The following is a 21,220-nucleotide window of genomic DNA, read 5'->3' on the forward strand; positions in this document are numbered from 1 at the left end:
ACATAGATTTCCTCCTGTGAACTGGAGAATATGCACTTCTATGCATCTACAGGAAAACAAAACCTAGGCCAAACTAAAGAGCCGTTAAAACCATTCAAAGAATGCAGAATTATTTCTTACATTTGCAATAATGGAACTTTAAAGAGGAAATTTCACTCCTATATGAGTCACACTTGCACCAATCAGTATTTAAGTCACTTGGTGAACAAAACTCTTTGAAGAATTACAAAAAATTGCTATACAGGTCAAGAGATGATAGAGTTTCAAATGACTGGGACACAATAACCTAAACTCCAAGTATATTCAAAGATGAAACATACAGCAAGCTGCAATGTTATAATGACCATACAGTATCATTATGTTTCAATTACTTTACTTGAACACATCCGGAAAATACGGGAAACGTGTAAAATAAAAAAAATTTCAGAAGAAAAAAAACTTGTCAAGGTTAAATTTAAAGTACTATTTCATGTTAACAAATATCTGCTATGAAATTAGAACTCCAAAATATCCGTACTGTAAGTGTGAATGTGAGAGTGTATGGCTACCCAATTTCCCCTCAGGGATAAATAAAGTTATCTATCTATCTATCTATCTATCTATTGTTTGTCTTTGTGATGGACTGTTGACCTATCCATGGGTGTGGCCCCCACCCTTTGCCCTGTGACGCCCTGTGGCTCAAGCTCCCTTTGACCCTCATGTGGAGGATAAAGCAGCAGATGACGATAGAAAGAGCAAATTACACTAGGCTTATTCAAGACATCACATACACATTTGTACAAGTTAAAGTCATTGATAGTTTGCAAATATACAAGACCAACTTTCAGTCCCAGAATTCCAGTAAAAAAAAAATGCCAACGATCACAGACTTAGAGGGTCAAACAACAAAGACATATGCACAATTTGTCCTTACTTTGCTTTGTCATTACATTATCCCTTACATCTTTACAATGATTTGTACAATGCTAACATTTATCCACATATGCCAACCTCTACAGGTACAGTATTATATATTTTAAATGTCATCTTTTAATCTTTTGATTTACTCCCTTCTCGTGTTAAAGCCGGTCTTGTAAAAACCACATTATGTCCCACTGTCCATTGCCATAGGATGCTTCTCTTTTATACAGTTGTGCCATTATTCTGGTTTGACACAGAGACACAGAGAGGCAGCGGCGGCTACAGCATGATACGCAGTGCTCTGACAAAAACTTAAGTCGACTGCAGCACCTTCAGCAATTGAAACCATCATTTTTTTTCTCTTGAGGCCTCATTTAATCATTCAGTTGTCCACCTCTGTGCGCTGAGCCACTGTTTGAAGCTCACTCTTGAACCGTCTCGGGGTGATGGCCGTCGACTGCAATGCCACTGGGTCTATCTGATAATTGACTGCCAAATAAAGGGTTGTTCCTCTCTGGAGTCCTCTCTAACACCCACATAAATCTGTCCTCACTTAAACGGAGGCTCGGCCCAGCCCTTCTCCACACTGCCATTCATCTATCCACCACTTCATGCCTCACACCCCTCCCTCTTTCCAATTATCCATCCATCTATCCATCTATCTATTGGCCCTGACCATTTATCCCTCAGCCTCGATCCCTCCTTCGCTCTATCCCATCAAAACCACTTCTCTTGACGTGCTAACAGCTGTTTGACAGTAATGGCTCTAAAAGCAGAGCAGGGTGCCAGTTGATGGGTGTGTGTGTGTGTGTGTGTGTGTGTGTGTGTGTGTGTGCAGCTGTGTGAAGCTCTGTGTGTGTGTGTGTGCGTCTGTCTGAGATGGACAAGAGGCTCTCTCTCTCTCTCTCTCTCTCTCTCTCTCTCTCTCTCTCTCTCTCTCTCTCTCTCTCTCTCTCTCTCTCTCTCTCTCTCTCTCTCTCTCTCTCTCTCTCTCTCTCTCTCTCTGTCTGTCTCTGTCTCTCTCTCTTCCAATCGATGTAGGTCTATTCAAACTCTATGTCAAACCATGTCAGTGTTATGTCCAAGTAAGACTGAGAAAGAAAATATAAAGACGGGAAAAACACTATGTATTGAGTTATGAATATCACAGCGGAAGCACTCAGATTTAAAAAATAACTCAAGCTAAAATGCTCAAACACATGAAGAGTGAGTGTGTGTGTGTGTAGGATCTGCTTGTTTTATACATAATTCTTCTTTTGATTACATCATTGTGTGTGTCTGACACTGCATTGTGTGTTTTTATGTGTGTGTGTGTGTTTGTCCCTCCCCTCCCTACACACTGTGCACTGTGAGGCTGTCACAGCTTGTCGTTTGATGGATGGCAGACGATTAAATGAGGCCTCATCCTCTGGCTCATCATCTGGACCATTAGTTATAGACGTTACACACACATTCATGTGCATGCACACACACACACACACAAACTGGCTCTAAACACTGTAGCATATGTATATGCCAGGCCTGTATGTGGCACTGTAACGCTGCCACCAAAAACCGAGAAGAATACACGCACCATGTGCATCAAGCTAATCTTTACTCTTTTTTTGCAGATTCTTGAGAACTAACAGCTTAAGTCTGAAATATGTATTTTTGGCCAAAACCAGAAAACTGATGTCCAATGTTTTCATTATCTTAACCACCATTATCTTACCACTAAGAACAGATTTTAATAGACAAACTATAACCTGATTTCTGGCTCAAATGGATTGTGTTATTCTGGATCTTAAATAATAAGGATAATAGTTTTGAGAAAGCACACCTGTCTTTATAGGTGTCTTGCTACTACTGCATCTTTAAAACAATATTATTTGAAGATGTGGTACTTACTTATACTTTTCTGCAGTATAAGCTGTATTTCCACGGAAAGGTTCGGTTTGGGACAGACCATATTTTTTTGTGTGACCATCACCCTTTCTACTCCCTCAGCATTAATCAACTTTTACCAGGGAAGTTGAAATGAAACAACTCCTGATGGCAGGAGACACCTGGAGATGGGAGCCACCCTGCAGTGTATACCCAGGAGGTTTAACTGCTCCACTGTCCCTGGTTCTTCGCTTAACACCATTGTTACCTCTTGCTAGAACCCTCATTAGCTTATCAGGACAAGACAAAAGGGGAATATTAACACCGTTTATGCAGCCGAGGTGTCACACTTAGATGATTCTCGCCGTCCTTGTGCACTGATACAACTCCGTAAGCCTCTCATTGCCGTATCATCTTGAGACAATGCCCTCCTCCCTAACCTTCTACCACCAGAGTGGGTGTATTTACCAAGGTTCCCAGTGGTCATCCATCACATATGGCACCTGAAACTCAAATACATGACCTCCAAACTTCACCTTCACCCTTTCTGGGTCCTCATTACCTTATCACAAGAGGACAAGGCAGAGCAGGGGTAGCTTTAGTTAGCTTAATGTGTGACTGATTGACTTTGCTAGCGTTTGGATTAGCTGTGCGGCTAACGTGGCTCCTGCAGGCCAAGGTGAGGGCTGCATTAATGTGGCAGCTTTATGGCAGAAAGCTGCCTAATTTCAGCCTCTATCGCCGTTAGCAGGGCTTCATGAGGCTTTAGTTAGAGCCACCATGAGCGGCTGCTAAGACAAAGTAGCACGAGGTTAATCCCAGCAATGGAGTAGTCAGGAGGTATTAGTGGGTATTTAAATGAAGGGACTGACTCACACCTGTTTCTTCACTGTATGTGAACTTAGATTATTTTGGCTGCAGGCCATTAAAGATGCATGTGTAAGCACACAAAACTGAGTCACAAAGTAATTATGCAGCACGGGATATGTTTGAATTAAATTGGGATATTTGTGGGATTTTGTAGTAAAAGAACATGAGGAAAAACAAGCCATGGAAATTACACTTGAAGGTTCTTTGCCATATTTCACTTCAGGTTTGGATTCAAAAGGGAAAAAGGAAAACACGATGCACAACTGGCAACTATTTTGTTTAAATTTGGGCTGACAAATATAGCCAAATCCTCAAATTGGTCGATAGGGCTGCAAGGATTATTCAATTATTGGCTTATTAATCAATTACTAAATGAATCATCAACTATTTTGAAAATCAAGTTTCTCCGTTTTTTTAGCTTCTTAAATGTGAATATTTTCTGATTTCTTTGCTCCATACAATAAAGAAATCATTAAAACTGAATAATTGTGGTTTGTGGTCAAAACAAGACATTAACCCTCCTGCTACCTCCAAATCCCACAGCCAGGGGGAACAGTGTAATTCTGAACCGAGCGGGTCAAACTGAGCAGGAGGGCTAAGAACATCATCACTTCCAGGTTCAACAGCGATCAACAATTTTCCACATTTTATTACATTTTATGAAACAAACAAGTATTTGATTAATCAAGAAAATAATCAATTAGGTTAATCAATTACGAAAAAAATCCTTAGTTGCATGATAGATGTCTAATAAGTTGCAACTGAATTTTCTGGCATAAACATAAACACGACTTTGTAAAGGAACAGTAGTCCACATGGAGCCCAAAACCTGGTCCTCATGAGGTAAAACCTCATTTCTGAGGAACTAGTTAAGATTAAGTTAAGTTATTTAATTGTGGTTAGATTAAGGTTGGGGTTAGGCATGAACTGGTTTAACTATTTTGATAATCAAGTGGGGGGTTTTAATATTTAAAACAAGCTCATTGATTTTGTGAATATTTTCGGCTTTCTTTACTCCATATCAGAAAGAAATTATGAAAAAACACGGAATCATTTTTGGTTTGTGGACACTTTGAGAACATCATACATACTTTTGTGCAGCTGTTGTATGAATCTATCTGCTTTATTTATGCTGTGTGCTTATTCCACCTCACTTGCTGAGTTGTTTCATATAATGGGTTACACTCTTTATGTTTTGTGGGAACGTTGCCACAGGCATATGGAGAAACACAGAGATAATTTGACTGAAACAGAAATTCATTATATTCAGAAGTAACATGCCATATATATATATATATATGTGTATATATATATATATACATACATATATATATACATATACATATACATAAATATACACACACGCACACACACAGACATACACACAACTGTTATACACACAAATGACAAGATGCTTGATGCCAGTGAGTGAAATTCCAGCTCAACCTCTTTTGTGATGACTAGAATATACAGGTGTTCTCATTCACATACTGTTTTTGTTTACCTGCATGCGGGAAAAGTGCATGTTTTATAACAGGTCTCACTTGAAGTACCCTGCCATTAATGTCAGTCTTGAAGACAAGGTAATATTTATGGTCTTTCATCATGTCCGTGTGTTGATTTTATACACAGGGAAGAAGGAAGAAAGGACAAGAAGGAAGGAAAAACTATTAAAATGTTATTGCAAAACAATATTGCAAAAGGATTTAATACATTTAAACATGTTTTTAAACATGAGTACCCCATTAGCACACAGGTGGATAGAATAGTATTAAAGATGCATCTCCTCTACTTCCTATTTAATTAAACCTACACACAATTGTCCAGCGCTTCACAAACTAATTTGCACTCCAGCTCGTGTGGAGTAGAGTAGAGATCAAAGGTTAAGAAGAGAGGCCGTCCAAATCAGTGGGTCAGACAGTTGACAGAGTAAATGATGGGCATAATGACTGGCTGCTGCTGCTGCAAATGACTGCCTGTATGTCGCTAGTTGGGTGGAAGAGGAGCCAGAATGACAGATACACACATGCAGGTGCACTCACTCATCACTTGCGCACACACACACACTCACAGATTACAGATGAAATCATCCGTCTCGCCTGTTCAGTGAGCTGTAATTGGTGGTGAGACCCAACCATCCAGCATCTCAGGTCCCACCCACCAGTTTAACAGCCCATCAGCAGTTATTAGAGGGTCCTCGGGGAGCTGTACGGGTCACAGCACCCTGCTAACCTCGCAGAGATTAATAACCCATGAGATTTAATAAGCATAATGCCACTGTGATTGAATGATAAAAAAGAAACAATATATGGCACTAAAAAAAAAAGAAAACTAAGGGTTTAAATAAGAGACAAAATGAAGCTGGAACATATTTATTTATATTCAAGTAACATTTGCCGTTTTCAGGTATAGTTTTAACATGAATGTCTAAAAAACAAACAATATGAACCTACTTTCAGCTATATTTTTTATCTTTTCTATTTCGTAGAGGTCGGGGGAAAATCTATAGAGTGAAATAGTCGCAATATTTTGTGTATACATTTTTAACTGATACATAAACATTAAACGTTTTGTGGACTAGCATAAAAAATCTATTGAGATTTCAGTCCACTAGATGGTGCCAAGTGCTCACTCTCAATACATTAATACTGTGATTAGCAATATATTATTGCTAGTGATTAGCAATATCGTAATATCGTATCGCAACTTAAATATCATTGTAATATTGCTGGTGATTCCCACCTCTACTTTATTTAAGTAGGTTAGTCCCATAAAGATCAATGATCTCTTTTACAAGGGAGACCTTAGAATTACAATTAATAACTTTTTGCACACCAATTAGTGCTAGAGTATTTGTCCTCTGCATTTAACTCATCTTTTTTACACACCAGTAGTGAACACACACACAAACCGGGCGCAGGAGCAGTGGGCAGGACTTATCTACGCAGGTAAGTGGTGGAAGAATAACAACCGCACGAGTAGTGAAACAGCAGCAAACTTTAGGTTTAAGAATTATCACCAGGTACTATTTTGGATAAGCCCAACCCACACAGGGTGAGTGACTCGCAGGTAAACCTGGAGCCCGGCCCCACAGACGTACTCCGAGTGTGGAGCTTCAACACACATTTAAAACACAGAAAGCTCTTGGCATGGCTGGTTTTTGGGGTATAATTAATAAACAGAGGCTGTTGATAGTCGACAGGAGGCGCAGGTTTATGAAATAATGTTGTTTTAGCAGCTTGCCTCGGGATGAACTAGCGTGGTGCTAACGGCTAGCTCACTGTGTAGCTTTGTAGCCTCTGATTTCAGAGGTTAAAGAAAAATGTTTAACCTGTGAAATAGAAGTAGCACACACACACGCTGTTGTGATCATGTGGGCTCTACATGCATCCAACATGCAGAGACCACATGATCACAATGGGCGCTGCTGGATAGAAGGCTGGATAAGGCGTCAGGTAAATCTGAGGGGGTTAGTGACACAAGCATTGAATATTGCTCATATAAAGCACACATTCAGAATACTAAAATCCAAATATCCAAAAATACCAAATTCTACACTGGAGATTTAAACCTGTTCAGGGTTACTACGTTTTGAAATAGAGGGTCAGACTTTAAATTGCCAGTTTCCAAAAACCTTGTGCATTGTACTACACACAGGTGTAACCAACCTTCTGATGAGTAAATGCACTACAAATTTTAAACATCGTACATTTCGCACATCTATTAAGCATGACACTTCTTTACAGGAAAATCCTGTAAAGAAAACAAGATTACTGCAGATGTAAAAACATTTTAATGAATCTGTAACTCCTACTTAGTGTACTATACTTGTTTATTTATTTATTTTTCAAAAACCTCATTGAGAAAAAGGTCAGCAGAGACAAAAATGTGACCGCAGCTTCTCAATCTATTAATGTCCAGGATGAAACAGTAGTTTGTGAGAAGCTGCTGTATTTTTTAAATGATGAAAAGTCAGAATAAACAGAATGTTTACACTTTACAGATTTAGTATAAAAGGGAATTATATCAGTGACTCAAGATGCACAACTGTTAATAACAATGGAGAATCCTGTTTTAAAGGGTAATTGAAAATACAATAATATTATAATGTGAACAGTTTTATATTTCCTCAATAAAGATAGAAAAAATCAAGCTAAAGCAAAACAAGGCTTGAATATTTCACACACACACACACACACACACCTGGACTGGTTTGTTGGCAACAATAAAGGCAGCGATGCATGTTGTGTGACTGTGACTAAGTGACTGTGACCCTCCAGACCCACAGAGACTCTGCCTGTTAGGATGTGGCAACAGTGAGATAGCTCATTACTCATTCTGTTCCAATTGAATTTTAACCAGCGTATTTGTTGCAGTGCAAATTCTGACATTTCAATAACCCATTAGAGGATTCAGCTCATTTGAATACAGCTCGTGTTTATTGTTCCCCTCAATAAAGTATTTTTATCTATTTTTTTAAAGAAAAAGGAATGGGAAATTACTAAACATGTGATGGTTACACTTAGGTGGAGCGAAATCTACTCCAACAGACTTTTACTTCCACTCATATTTTTGGTGTTTATATCACACAGTTGTGCAGTAAGCAACACTCATTTATAAAATATATTTATTGCAACAACTTATTACTTCATTACTGAATTATTGGGTCAAAAACCGATTTTTGTTCAAACCAGATTGTGAACAAATATTCAAACCAGGCTTCTGTTAAAGCAAACTTATCAAGATGTCAGAGATGTTATAAAATAGATGAATGAACAGAGAATGAGTGACACTGTATTGTCCTCATTATCATCCATTAAATTAAAATCACCTTCACCAAATGAAAAAAAAACTGAATTGAAGGTTGGTTCAGTTTAATATCTATAAGTTTGTTACCTGTTTGTCTAAAGCCTTGAAAAATAAAATATCAGGAAGGTTGATTTGTTAAATTGATTGATTTACTGTATTATTCTACTCTGACCTACAGGTGTATATGTTTGAATAACAGTGTCTTGTCTTTGACATATTTCTTAAATGAGTCACATATTAATGCAGCTGATTCATGTGGCTTTGGTGCAGATTAGGGGCAGAAAATCAACAGAAAGGGTTAAATATATGAAAAATAATGACATGTTTTGCTGAAAGTGACATTTGGCCATTAGTCGTTAACAGATTATTGTGTCCACCGTCTCTTTTCTTCTTGTGTGTGCTGTCAAATTTACTAGATATGCATAGTCCTGCATGAAAGCAAAGAAACAACTAGAAAAATGTTTTTCTGTGTTGCTATGGTAACCCAGAATTTACTATATTAGACAAAAACAATCGCTTCTTGTCGCTTCAAAATCAACTTTCATCACTGATAAGTGAAATGGTTTATAATTATTCATTGTTTGACTACTGCTGTGAGCAGAAGGTAGTAAACGTCCCATAGGAATGTTAGAGGATGATATACAGTGTGTACATTTTGCACAGAAAATAATATAGAAAATAATCTGAAATTATTTATGATTTGACTGAAATTCAAAGATTCATTTTCAAACAATAAAATTAAGTTACTAGATAAATTGAATTCTCAATCAAGTTACCCAAGTCTGCGTCCAATTTGTATTTGTAAATATTTAAATAAAAAAGAATAAAAGTAGGAACATGTAGTAAAATAAACTATTAAATGCATATTCACATCTACACAGTGAAAAAGACAATGTTGGAAGTGTTTTGTCGTAATGACAGTGGCTGAGAATTAAGACTCATCAGTCATCTCAGTCATTTATCGAGCAAAATCTAGACAAAAAACAGAACATTGGAGTTATTGTGTCTATTTGTAGTGTCTCACCGGCTACTTTACAGAAAAATCTGATAACAAATTAATCAATTAATCAATAATAAATTCCAACTGACACGCATGCCGCACTGCTCGTTTAACCTGTGGCTTTCCAGCACGCTCTCTCTTCTCCAGTGATGACATCATCTGACATTTCCTGTGTGACATCTCACCGCGTCATAAAAGTCGCACGGATGTAGTCTGACCGGCAATAAACAACCCCAGAGTCTCAATCATGTCACGATTCTCCTCTTGTTCCTAATTTACTATATTATTGACAGTAAACTTCTGTTACGGTAAATGTTCCGTGTGATAATGATATAATCTGGGATGAGCGACAAAGTTTAGAGGCAGTATAACAACGAAATGTTGTTATTATTTAAAAAAAAAAAAAAAAAAAACTTGGTAACATGGTGGGATTTGGGCACTTCCTGCTTCTCCACATCCCACAATATTTTTTTAGCAACTTAAAAACAAAACTGTGAAAACTCTCATTCCACTGGCTGAAGTTTGGCCCTGCACACTTGAATAATTAGTTGTATCTTCACAAAAAGATGTTTAAATTATGAGATTAAGATAACAAATATGGTGAAAGACCTCTTTGTACATTATCATATGGTTACCGACTATTGTGAAAGCTAAAATAGAAAATCTGATATAAGATTGAACCAGCTGTGAGTGATGCTGACAACCAACAGGTACTGAAGGAACAGTTGCATGTTGTGACGATAACTAAGACAAACTACTGTACCAAAATCTATGAATTTAAGAAAATGAAGGTGGTGGTTTTTTTGCAGTTATCACACACAAACTTAGTTTGAGAAGCACACGTTTCATTGATGGTGTAAACACACTACACACTCTTCAGGCACTTAACCTAATTTAATTTAAACCCATTCAAGCAATTCAGATGCCACATGAGCTGGAAAGTGACTGAAGGGGAAGATATAAATGCATAAAGAGAAAAAGTATAAGGTGAAACAAATGTGTAAAAGTAATACATATATATGTATATATACTGTTTTAGACTGAGACAGAGTGTGTGTACATGACATTGTATAATAGAAATAGTTTTAAACTCACCCGTCTCTGTAAGGCAGGAAGAAAACTCGGTCCACTCGGTGTACACAGGGAGCAAGTCTGCAGGCCAGACATAAACACACTTGAAATGAAACGCACTTCATAGCGACATGTTGTCAGGGCTAATTTGTTGATTATTACAATTCCAACAATGTCTGCCACTCATTTCCCCACATCGCAGCTGAAACTCTCCTGTGATGCAGCTGTCAACATCTTGAACACGTGGAACAAACTGTCACTGACTTCTTCACAGGTGAGCACGGTAAATTACCTGCCTGGCGGCGTCTCACTGTGTATGTGTCAATCATATTCAATGACTTGTTATTCAGAGTCAACAATTAGAAATGAACTAATATTCCAGAGGATCTGACCTGTAATAAAGCAGTCTGCTCAGGTGTCACTCAGGTAATAATCCCTGCAGGTAAACGGAGAGTGTCCTCCAGCAGTCAGGTGATCTCGTCCCGAGGCGTTCACACGGAGGAACAGGGGGATGAAAACAGTCAGATAAAATCCTCTTCATGTGCCTCGTAATCCGTCAGCACAATGATCCTTGCAGAGTGCTTCTCCTCCTCCTCCTCCTCTGCTGCACCTTCATCTCTCCTTTACGCTCATCCAAGGAGGAGTTGGACCTCCGAGTGCAAGGCCGGCCACACGCACCTGCAATGGGACAACAGGTAACAGGAGATCAGCAGTCTCCTCCAGTGCAGATGAAACCATTCTTTGCTCCCTCTTCTCTCCTCCTCAGCATCTCACAACTCTGTCTGATGCTCCGAGTGTCTCTGCCAAGAGTAGCCGGGCACAGCCGTCCTGTTTTGCCGCTCTTTGCCAAACACACAAACATAAACACACATACACGCACATACACAGAGGAGAGTGTTGTGATTTTTTTTTTTTTTCTTCTTCAGCAGCCATGCTAACCCTGAGCCGGGGCCCGGTCTGCCTTTGAGATGCTCTCTAGCCCACAAACACAAGACGGCTTTCATTATCTTGCCCGTTGCAGCACAAGGCCTAGCTTCTAAAAGCTACTGATTTCTTTCTTCCCTTAGCCCCCTGCACAAAGGGAGGGCATTTTGTAAATTACTTGCTCGTTTCAGACCAACAAAAGGTACTTTCATTGAACCCCCCCGCCCTCACCCCCCCCTCCCACTGCTCTGCCTCTATCCTCCCGCCATTTGATTTTGCTCAAATTTGATTACAAGGCTTGAAAAAGGAGGAGAAGAAAGGAGAAGAGGAAATAAGAAAGCCCCACAGATGGCGTGTTCATTCAGCACTGTGAATGGCTTTATACGGGCTGCCTTTATACATGTGGCAATCCAAAGACGCTTCAGCCGCTCCGCTAAAAAAAGAACTTGACAAAATTATTGGTTTGGCGGCTTTCTTACACAAGTGACACGGTGAACTCTGAGGAAGAAAAGCCTGCCTCCTCTTTCTCTCTTTCTTTCACACGCTTTGTCTCTGCAGCTCACACTCTCTCTCTCTCTCTCTCTCTCTCTCTCTGGGTCTTACACCTTGATCAAAACAAACTAAATGAGATGTTTGATTGCGAGAGAAAGAGATTGTTTGCTCGTGTGCATCTGTGTGTGTGTTTGCATGCATTGGTCATATTAATAACTGCCTGCCCCCGGGGCCTACACTGGGTCACATACCAAGACAACAAAGCAGCATATTCACAGGTGTATATAACTGTTCATGGAGGGAATTAATAAAAAATGAGACACACTGCAAGCCTTGGGATTGATAATACACACACACACACACACACACACACCTCTCAAATGAAACAGCTCAGACTGAACTTGAAAACATAACACAAAGCGCAGAGCATTCTGTTCTCTCAAAGGCTATAATCCTGTTTCCACAATGGACCACTCACTCTGTACTTGTTTTCCTTAGACGGATAATTATAGGTCTGTACACACACACACACACACACACACACACACACACACTCTCACAGGTTTGCATAGCCATTCTTCTTAGGACACTTGCTTTGACTTCCATTCATTCAGGCAACCTAAACTAAGCTTTATCCTGAACCTTAGCCACAACCACAATCCAAATCTTAGCACAAATTTTAACCAGTTCCTCAAGAATGAGGTTCTGCATCATTAGGACCAGGTTTTGGTCTCTAGGAGGACAACTGGTCCTGTGACAATGTTAGTGTATATGCTAGAAAAAATGTCCTAAAAGGGATACAAAAACAAGAAGACACACACGTGGCGTCTACAGCTTACTGTCTGGAACACACTCAGTGCACGAACACAAATATGGAGCAGAGTGAACTGTGACTTCTTATCCCATTACCAGGTCATCACACTGACGGCCACTGTGGTCAGAGACACTAATGGACAGAAGTCAGTTAATTCCCGGACTGAATGACCGGGTCTCAAACGGTGTCAGTTCCATCAGTGTGATGAAACGTTAGCCTCCACCGAGGTTAATCGCACACAACACCCGGTCTGGACATCTTCCACAGGCAGAACTGTTATCATTGTGCAGTTTCACTTTCTGTCTGATATGAGGTTGGACTCACAGATTGTGCAGCGGCTGAACCGTCTGAGAGTGTGAGACTGTGAAAGTGGTCCCCATATGGTTACACCTGTCAAACACACAGGATCAGGTACAGTTAGCCAAACTGTCTAATGACACTTTTCCTTGTATAGTTCTACCAAGACTCGGCTCTACTCGGTTTGGGTATCAGACACATTCACGTTCACACACTTCATAGTACATCCTCAACGTGGGCGGGGTCGTCATAGCACTGTCCAGACATCATTTTATATATTTTATATAGTTTATATATGCTCGATCAATCGCTCTTGCTGTTTTATAAAAATGGGTTTGATTCCTGTCGGACGTCGCGCTCATGACTCTTCCACTGACGACACTCTCTGACCAATCAGTGGCCGGGAGTTTGTCGACGTCACATTAAGCCGAGAGTAGTGCTAGAACTGTCTAATGAAAAAGCGTCAGTAGTCAGTAACATTAATATTGTTAATGCTAACATGTTGATTTAAACAGATATAATGTTCAAAATCTTAATATAGCACTAAAGCTGAAACAATTACTCGATTAATCGATTACTAAATTAATAATTAATTGTTTCAGCTTCTTAAATGTGAATATATTCTTCATTTATTTATCCATAAAACAAAGAAATCATTAAAAGTGAATCATTCTGGTTTGTGGACAGAACAAGACAGAACATCATCATATCCAGGTTCGACAAACACTGATCAACGTTTTTTAACGTTTTCTGACATTTTATGGACTAAACGATTACTCAATTAATCGTGAAAATAATCGACAGATCAATTGATTATTAAAATAATCGTTAGTTGCAGTTCTATATAGCAACTTAGAATAATGACATTAGCTAATTAGCCCTAAATACAAAGTACAGTAGAAGTCAATGGAGATGGCATTTGTCATGTAGATACATGAAAGTCTGAATAAGGTGATAAAGAAAATGTCACTTTCAACTTTATCACCCCAACAAGAAAATAAACTGCAAAGACATACTGTACACAAACACAGCTGCTCTCTGTCTCAGTCTGCTTTTCTTTCTGTTCTGTTTTCTTTCTGTTACATTTTCACGTTTTCATTATCATATTGGAATACATCTGCCTCTAGCCTCTTGTGAAAGTCTGTAGCTGACTTTCCTCAGCCTATTTACACCACTGTGTTTTAATGCTGGTGTAAATTCAAGAACTAACATTTTCTCAGGTGGTACTTGGTGTAAAAAGTTTGAGAACCACTGGTCAACAGCATGCTCCCTAACTGATTAAACATTTAAGTGTACCGATTCCAAAAGACCTTGAATATACAGTATATTAAAATAAAAAAATAAAAAATAAAGATCAGTTCATATGTATTACAAAATACATATACAACTGCATCAACAGCACTCAAGGGCAACATGTGGCCGGCAAACCAGTTTTACCTGGCCAGCGATGTCCTCACTGGTCACCTCTGGTCAAGTTGACTGTTGCTCAGCTCAAGAGAAGATCGACCACAGAACTGAAGCTAAGATGAGAAACAACCTCAGAAACAGTTACCCCAGAATGTCACTTTTTTAAACCAAGAGTGGACATCTAAATATATATTTCACACTAAACTCTAAGAGACGATACTGAGGATCTGTGCAGCACTTAGTTAATGTAAATACATTTTTTTTTACCTTCGGAAAACAGATCAAGACTTTTATTTTGAAATTGTCACAGGAAGTATTAGTATTGGTAATTTTGTATTTATTTTTTTTTACACATTTTACTTTTAAAATGTAAATGCCATAAATGTTGCATATAAAGATGGAATTATTATTTTATTTTTTTAAACCTTGTATTTTTACCCCTTCACTTGCTTCATCACAATACATTAATCTGTTGATTATTTTCTCAACTAATTGCTGAAAAATGTTGATCAATGTTCTCAAACATCTTGTTTTGCCCTAAATGTAATTCACATTGGGCTTTAACCACACCTGCTAAAAACATTGAAAACTAACTTAGTAACTAAAACTTTATGCTTAAAATTAAAGTATCTGATAATAATTAATGCTGCAAAATAAGGCTGCAATGATTATTCGATTAATCAATTATTAATCAATTACTACATTAATCTTCATCTATGTAATCGATTCATTGGTTTGAGTGGAGCAAGCTTTCTGATATTTCAGCTCCTTAAATGTGAATATTGTTTACTTTCTTTGCTCCGTATAAGACACAAATCCTTAAAACTGATTTATTTTGGTTTTTGGACAAAACAAGACATTCGAGAACCTAATTTTTCAACAATTTCTGCCATTTTAAGCACTTGATTAATTGAGAAAATTATCAACAGATGAATGGATAAGATAATTAATCATTAGTCGCAGCCTTTTCTGAAGAGCAAATATTGTTAAAAAGTCACTTCCAGTGGAGAATATTGTTTCAGCCTGGGAAAACACACTCTCACACAGTATAGTATAAGTATACAGCTGTAAAAACGCTGACACAACAGAATGGCAGCTCTTGCAGCCCCCATATCTGCAGATATTTATACAAACAGCCATCATCACCAGCCAAACCACATTACATTTTCCCGCCAACCTGTCTGACAGAGGCTACCGACAGTCCACACACTTTTTTTTTTTAAATGAGGACAATTTCATCCTGTTATTACTGATGAGGCCAGAGATTCCCTCAGTGGTCAGAGAACATTCATGATCAGCAGTTGAGTCTCCATCCGCAAAAAACCCTGAAGTAATTATTGTCTCAAGATAAAAACGGAAAGTAGGGGGTGATTTTTTTTTTTTTTAAAGGAGAAAATAAACCAGAGATAAAACTGACCTTAATATTATTTCTCTCACTGGGTATTTCCAATAAGAGTATTCCATCGAAGGGTTTGATAAAAGGATTATGCAGCCAGCTTTATGCGGCTGGAGTCAAATCTGGATATGGAAGGAGAGGTGTTTGATTGAATAATTCTTGTTTCCTTTCTGCCGGGCTGGCAGTCCTCTTTGGGAAAAGTCAAAAATCAGCATTATTCCAGATTTATACATGTCTGTCTGTCCGTTTGTAGAAGCCAGTCTGTCTATATACTACACTGCATGTCTGTCTGCTCTCATGTCAAGTTGTAACACACAATAAAAAAAACATTTCCATTATGTTTTCCTTGGTCCTGACTACATTTTTAAACAGGCTTTGTGGCATATTGTATTCGTACTAGAGGAAGGACAAGGGCAAGTGTTAGGGGATTTTCTTTGCTTTGCCTACTTTTGCCCAGACAACAAAATAAAATGCTGGGCCAAAATGAAAAAACCTCGTAAAACAGTATACAGAACAAATGTGAGTTTTCAAAATAAATGCTTCAGATTTAACCAAATAATGTGTTTTTTAAAACACTGGATTGCAGCTTTCACCAACAGACTGAAGTTAAGGCTGCAGTGATTACTAAATTAGTCGTCAATTAAGTTTTAAGTCGATAATTGCTTTGAATGTTTTTGTTTAGTTTTTTTTAATAATGAAAACAAGTTCTCAGGTTTTTTCCCAGCTTCTTAATAGTGAATATGTTCTGGTTTTACTTGCTTCATATAACAGAGGTTTGATCTCAGACTGAATATGTTTGGTTTGTGGACAAAACATCATCGTTTTTGAGTTTTTTTTTGACATTTCCTGAACTAAGCATTACTCGATAAATTGGGAAACAATCGACAGATTAATCAATCATGAAAATAATCTTCAATTGCAGCCGTAGTAAACTTCCAATACTATTTTAAGTCAATTGTCAACTGCTAGTGTACTTTTATGTATATATATTTATACATACATACATATATGTATATATTTACCATAAATATTTCCACTCTTGGTTCAGTTCTTAAATAATTCAAAATGAAAAAATTTTATCTAAGCTCTTTTTTTCTAACTTATCTAAGGGGAAAAATAAAAAAGCAATTCTAAGTTGTGAGCTGATTTTGGCTTAAACAGCTAAAATAACAAAGCAGAATATGCTTGCTGTTATCAGGCATCATCATCAGCCGTCGGTGTGTGCTGCCGTTTAGCCTTTTGACCTCAGAGTTTAGAGTTATCATAACAGGGTTGTGACCTCACGACCTGCAGTCATTACTGCAGTCGCCTCCAATCAGCTCCCCAACGCTCTGATAAAACCTCCAGGGAGGAAACAGGCTGCTGAAATAGAGGTGACATTAGAATTAGGCGTGTGTGTGTGTTAGTAACATCTCTGTCGTGGTCCTGTACTTATGAGGACCGACCCATCGAGGGTGTATTTTGATGCAATTGGGTTCTTGAAGGGCTTAGTTTAGGATTAACACTTTTTGGTTGAGGGTTAAGATAAGAATTTAGATTAAACAGTAGGCACCCATGTTAGGAATGGGGTTAAAAAAAAATGAGGGCGAGCACAGTCAGAACTTCAGGGTTCAGGTTAAACAGTTAATACAGCGGCAAACATTTGGGATTGATTCAACTGGATTTAAAAGAAAGATGAGTACATGTTGCATTGGTGTAAAATAAGAATGTATTATCTTTTAGTCCAACAGGTTCACAAATGCCACTGAAGTTCAAGGGCAGGACAGGTGACATACTGTCAAGTTCAGTTAAAAGACACACACAGTAATAATAATGTGTGTGACTGTAGCCAAGATAATTGCAATGACGTTACTTTCTCGCAATATAAAGATATAAAAAGTTACTATTCCAAATGTGTCATATTAAAAAGGTTTTTTGTGGCTTTTTTAGAGCTGCAACTAACCTGGAAATAATGATGACCAAATGATTCAGTTTTTAATGATTTCTTTGTAATATGGGGCAAAGAAACCAGAAAATATTCACATTTAAGAAGCTGAAACAATCAGAAATCTTGTTTTGATCATGAAAAAAGCTTCAAACAGATCAAACGATTATCAAAATACTTGACTATTGATTTAGTAATCGATTAATCAATTAATTGAGTAATTGTTTCAGCTCTATGGTTTTCCCTCACTTGTACTGACAGACTATGACACAAATATAACTGTTTGGTGAATAAAATAACAAACTTTACATCTGTGTTTTAACTGTGATGAAAACTTTTGTGGATAAATGTGTCTTTGAAAGGTGAGAAAACCAAGGGGAAAAAGGGCATTTCATTCTCTGTGGATGTGGAGTTTGCTGCTTTTATCTTATACATCATTGTTGTGAAATCATATCATATTATTTGAGACAAAAACATTAACTGACACACAGATACACTCAATATATTGGTATGTTAAGACAAGGTGGTTTGTGACTTGACTGAAAAATTGTTCTACTGTTCATCAACTTTCACATTATTTTGGGTGTTAAGGAAACTGACACTAGAAATGTAAAGAGACAGACAAACCTGATTGAAAAAAAACAACAAGCACACAACAGTCTCCCAACTTATCACGAAATCATGAAATATATAATATTTATCAGTGGAATAAAATAAAAAAACAGCACATCTGTGAGACCCAAGTGCTCAACTTATGTAACAAGAGTAAAAGGCGTCTTTAAAATGTCAGGTTTCAATTTGAATTGAAGAGGAAAAAACTATAATTTAGAATAATATAATTAGAAAAATTACCAGCATAAAGGTGGCTCTAGACTGAAACTGAACTTATACGTCAGAAGAAAAGGGAAAAAAAAAAATCACACGTGTCTCTTCAAACCATGTCCAAAATGCAACAGGAGCTTAATGCCTATTGGCAGAAATGAGTCATTCTTATGAAGTCACAGCAGAAAAATGATTGGACAGGAAAATAATCCCCTGGGACGAAGTCACAGCACCAACCTTCAACACCTGACAGCAGCAAAACACTTGTCACTAATGAACAGGAGAGTGATCGTTCTTCATCTGTACATATATCTCCTTTACTTTTAAATTCAAATGGAATTAAACTGCAGGAAAAGATCTCAAACACACGTGACAACAAAACTTTTGAGGGATTTAAAAGCAACATTGCAAAAATCTCTGTCTCTTCAGTGAACAATGTCAACACAGCGTCCAATTGCAACTCACAAAACAGAGAAATGAAAACTTAATATCGTTCCCCTTCATCTCACCAGACACCGTCTCTACAGTGACTAAAAACCCTCTCTGTCCCTCAAGCACCGCATTGTCATTACCAATCACTCCTCAGAATCATAAACAAACTCACAACTTTTTTTTCTGATTTCATTATATTCAGCCCTCTCTGTTTATGCATTTCCCAGAAGGCATTGCCTTTCAGACTCTCCGTCTCTGGCAGCAAAAGATGTTGCAGGAAAACAAACAACGGCTAGAAAACAAAACAAAAAGTCTGCTGAAATACCTTGCGGATGCCCAGAGGAAGGCGCTGGACAGACAGATGAGCAGATAGGTGTCCCTGTGTCCTCCTCTCTCAGGCTGCCTCCTCTCTCGGCGTGCTGTGGAGAGTGACTGCTCACAGCCCGCCTGGCATATCTAATTAGAGCCAGGCTGTTGCCACTATCAGGCAGAGGATCTACCTCTCCAATCTCTCCTGACTCAATCTTCCCCATCTCTGATTTTCTTTTATATTTATGCTGGAATATTTAATTGTAGACAAAAGGTTACTCTGGGCTCTATTCATCGCACACAGGCAGAATAATCTCCTTTAAAAGGCTTGACATTTCAGGCTTTTCAAAAGGGGCTGAAAAAATTATATCCCCGCTTTTGTTAATCAATGAAGTAGAACTCCCCCGAACAAAAGAATTAAATTGCTTGGTTGGGTTAATAAAACACACAGAAATAGCTGCTTCCTGTGGGCTTTTGTGCCTGCCACTGGCTCCCCCCATATGCAACCAGCACTGTAATTCCATATGATTTCAAGGGGAAAAAAACTCTCATTTCTCCACACAGTTGGCTTTTTAAATCCTATTGAATGAGCAGTCTGTGAGGCTGGATGATTGGGACCTCGTGCCTGAGCCTGGCTGTCTGGCTGCCTGGCTATAGCAGAGCCAGGCTCGCTCCATTTAAATGTGACTTCCGCTAAAGAGAGACAGCGAGTCCACTACAATTTACAATTTCTATACTGCCCGTGCTTCGGAAAAACAGTGTAATTATGCAAATGATAGGGGCAATAATTAGGCCCTTCACTGTCCTATTGTGTTCGCTGCTGCTGTCGTGTTTCAGTCCAGTGGCACCAAGAGACGTAGCAGGGCATGTTCGGGTTTAAATTACTCCTTACAGACAGCCTGCAGATGTTCAAGGCAAACTCGGTCCAAAAACTAGCCATCACCTGAGACGGGGTGTGACCATTATATGACACCAGCTATGTTTACAGAATCAGAATAAAAGCTTAGTCCATTCAGACTGAACACAGACCACAATCTGATCATTTCATGTTGTGTCCATGTAAGCGATGGAATTGTAAATGCCAATCGGAACAAATCTTTTTCAGAATGAAGAACCTTTTCCGGCTACTGTCCAGCAGACTCTGGTTCATCTGTCTAATCTACAGAAGAGGCCACGACTTTTTATACAAAGTATAACCTGAGAAAATACTGAAATTATTAAAATATTTTCCACACAATCGTCAAAATTCCTCAGCTCCACTCCGATCACATACCTTAGTATATACAGTAGAACTTCCTACCACCAGAGGAAGCTCACATACAGTACCACTGGTGGTACATGTACCACAGTTTGGGAACCACACATCTTGGTGGTTAGACAAACTGCATTGTATCCTAGTTGTATGTTATGCATGTTACAGTATGACATCAGCTGTATCCATCTATAACTGTAACAAAGTGTCACTGGTTAAGACAAAAACAAGCATTGGAGTACAGTGAAATACTTTTCTGATCATTGTAACTTATTTAACATTGTCTTTTTAGTCCTCCACACACAATCCACATCAAAACCTGTGACAGAAGTGAATGAAATGATTTTCCTCCATCTTAAAAGAATCTCTGAACCACAAATTCACAGGGCTTTTTGGTGGAGAGCAAAATGAGGCACCTAAATTTTTCCTGTGTGTACTTTACGCCTACATTTTTACTAAAGCAAACCCATTAAGATAGGTTATGTCTGGACATAAAAATCCAACTTTATCATTTGATATGCTGTAACAAATGATATAAGTCCATCTTTGGCAACTCACCATTTAAATTTTGATGACCACTCATTCTGCTTGAACCTTTAAATGCAATGACCTGCCTGTCAAAAGATGACTAAAAATGT

The 21,220-nt window shown here is 38.3% G+C and overlaps 1 long non-coding RNA gene across 3 annotated transcripts in view; it reads right to left on the reverse strand.

The window, feature by feature from the left end:
- The window catches only part of LOC131465553 (uncharacterized), a 166,456-nt gene that overhangs the window by 143,662 nt on the left and 1,574 nt on the right, over positions 1-21,220 (reverse strand). Inside the window, exons 1-3 of one of the 3 annotated variants that reach the window (XR_009241325.1) lie at positions 19,347-19,441; positions 10,906-11,191; positions 10,538-10,594 (exon numbers count right to left, since the gene is read on the reverse strand). This is a non-coding gene — a long non-coding RNA (uncharacterized LOC131465553). Of the gene's footprint in view, positions 1-10,537; positions 10,595-10,905; positions 11,351-19,346; positions 19,442-21,220 lie in introns of those variants that run through there. The other 2 variants (XR_009241324.1, XR_009241326.1) reach the window with 2 other exon arrangements.

The sequence above is a fragment of the Solea solea genome, chromosome 9 (assembly GCF_958295425.1).
Source record: "Solea solea chromosome 9, fSolSol10.1, whole genome shotgun sequence".
NCBI lineage: Eukaryota > Metazoa > Chordata > Actinopteri > Pleuronectiformes > Soleidae > Solea > Solea solea.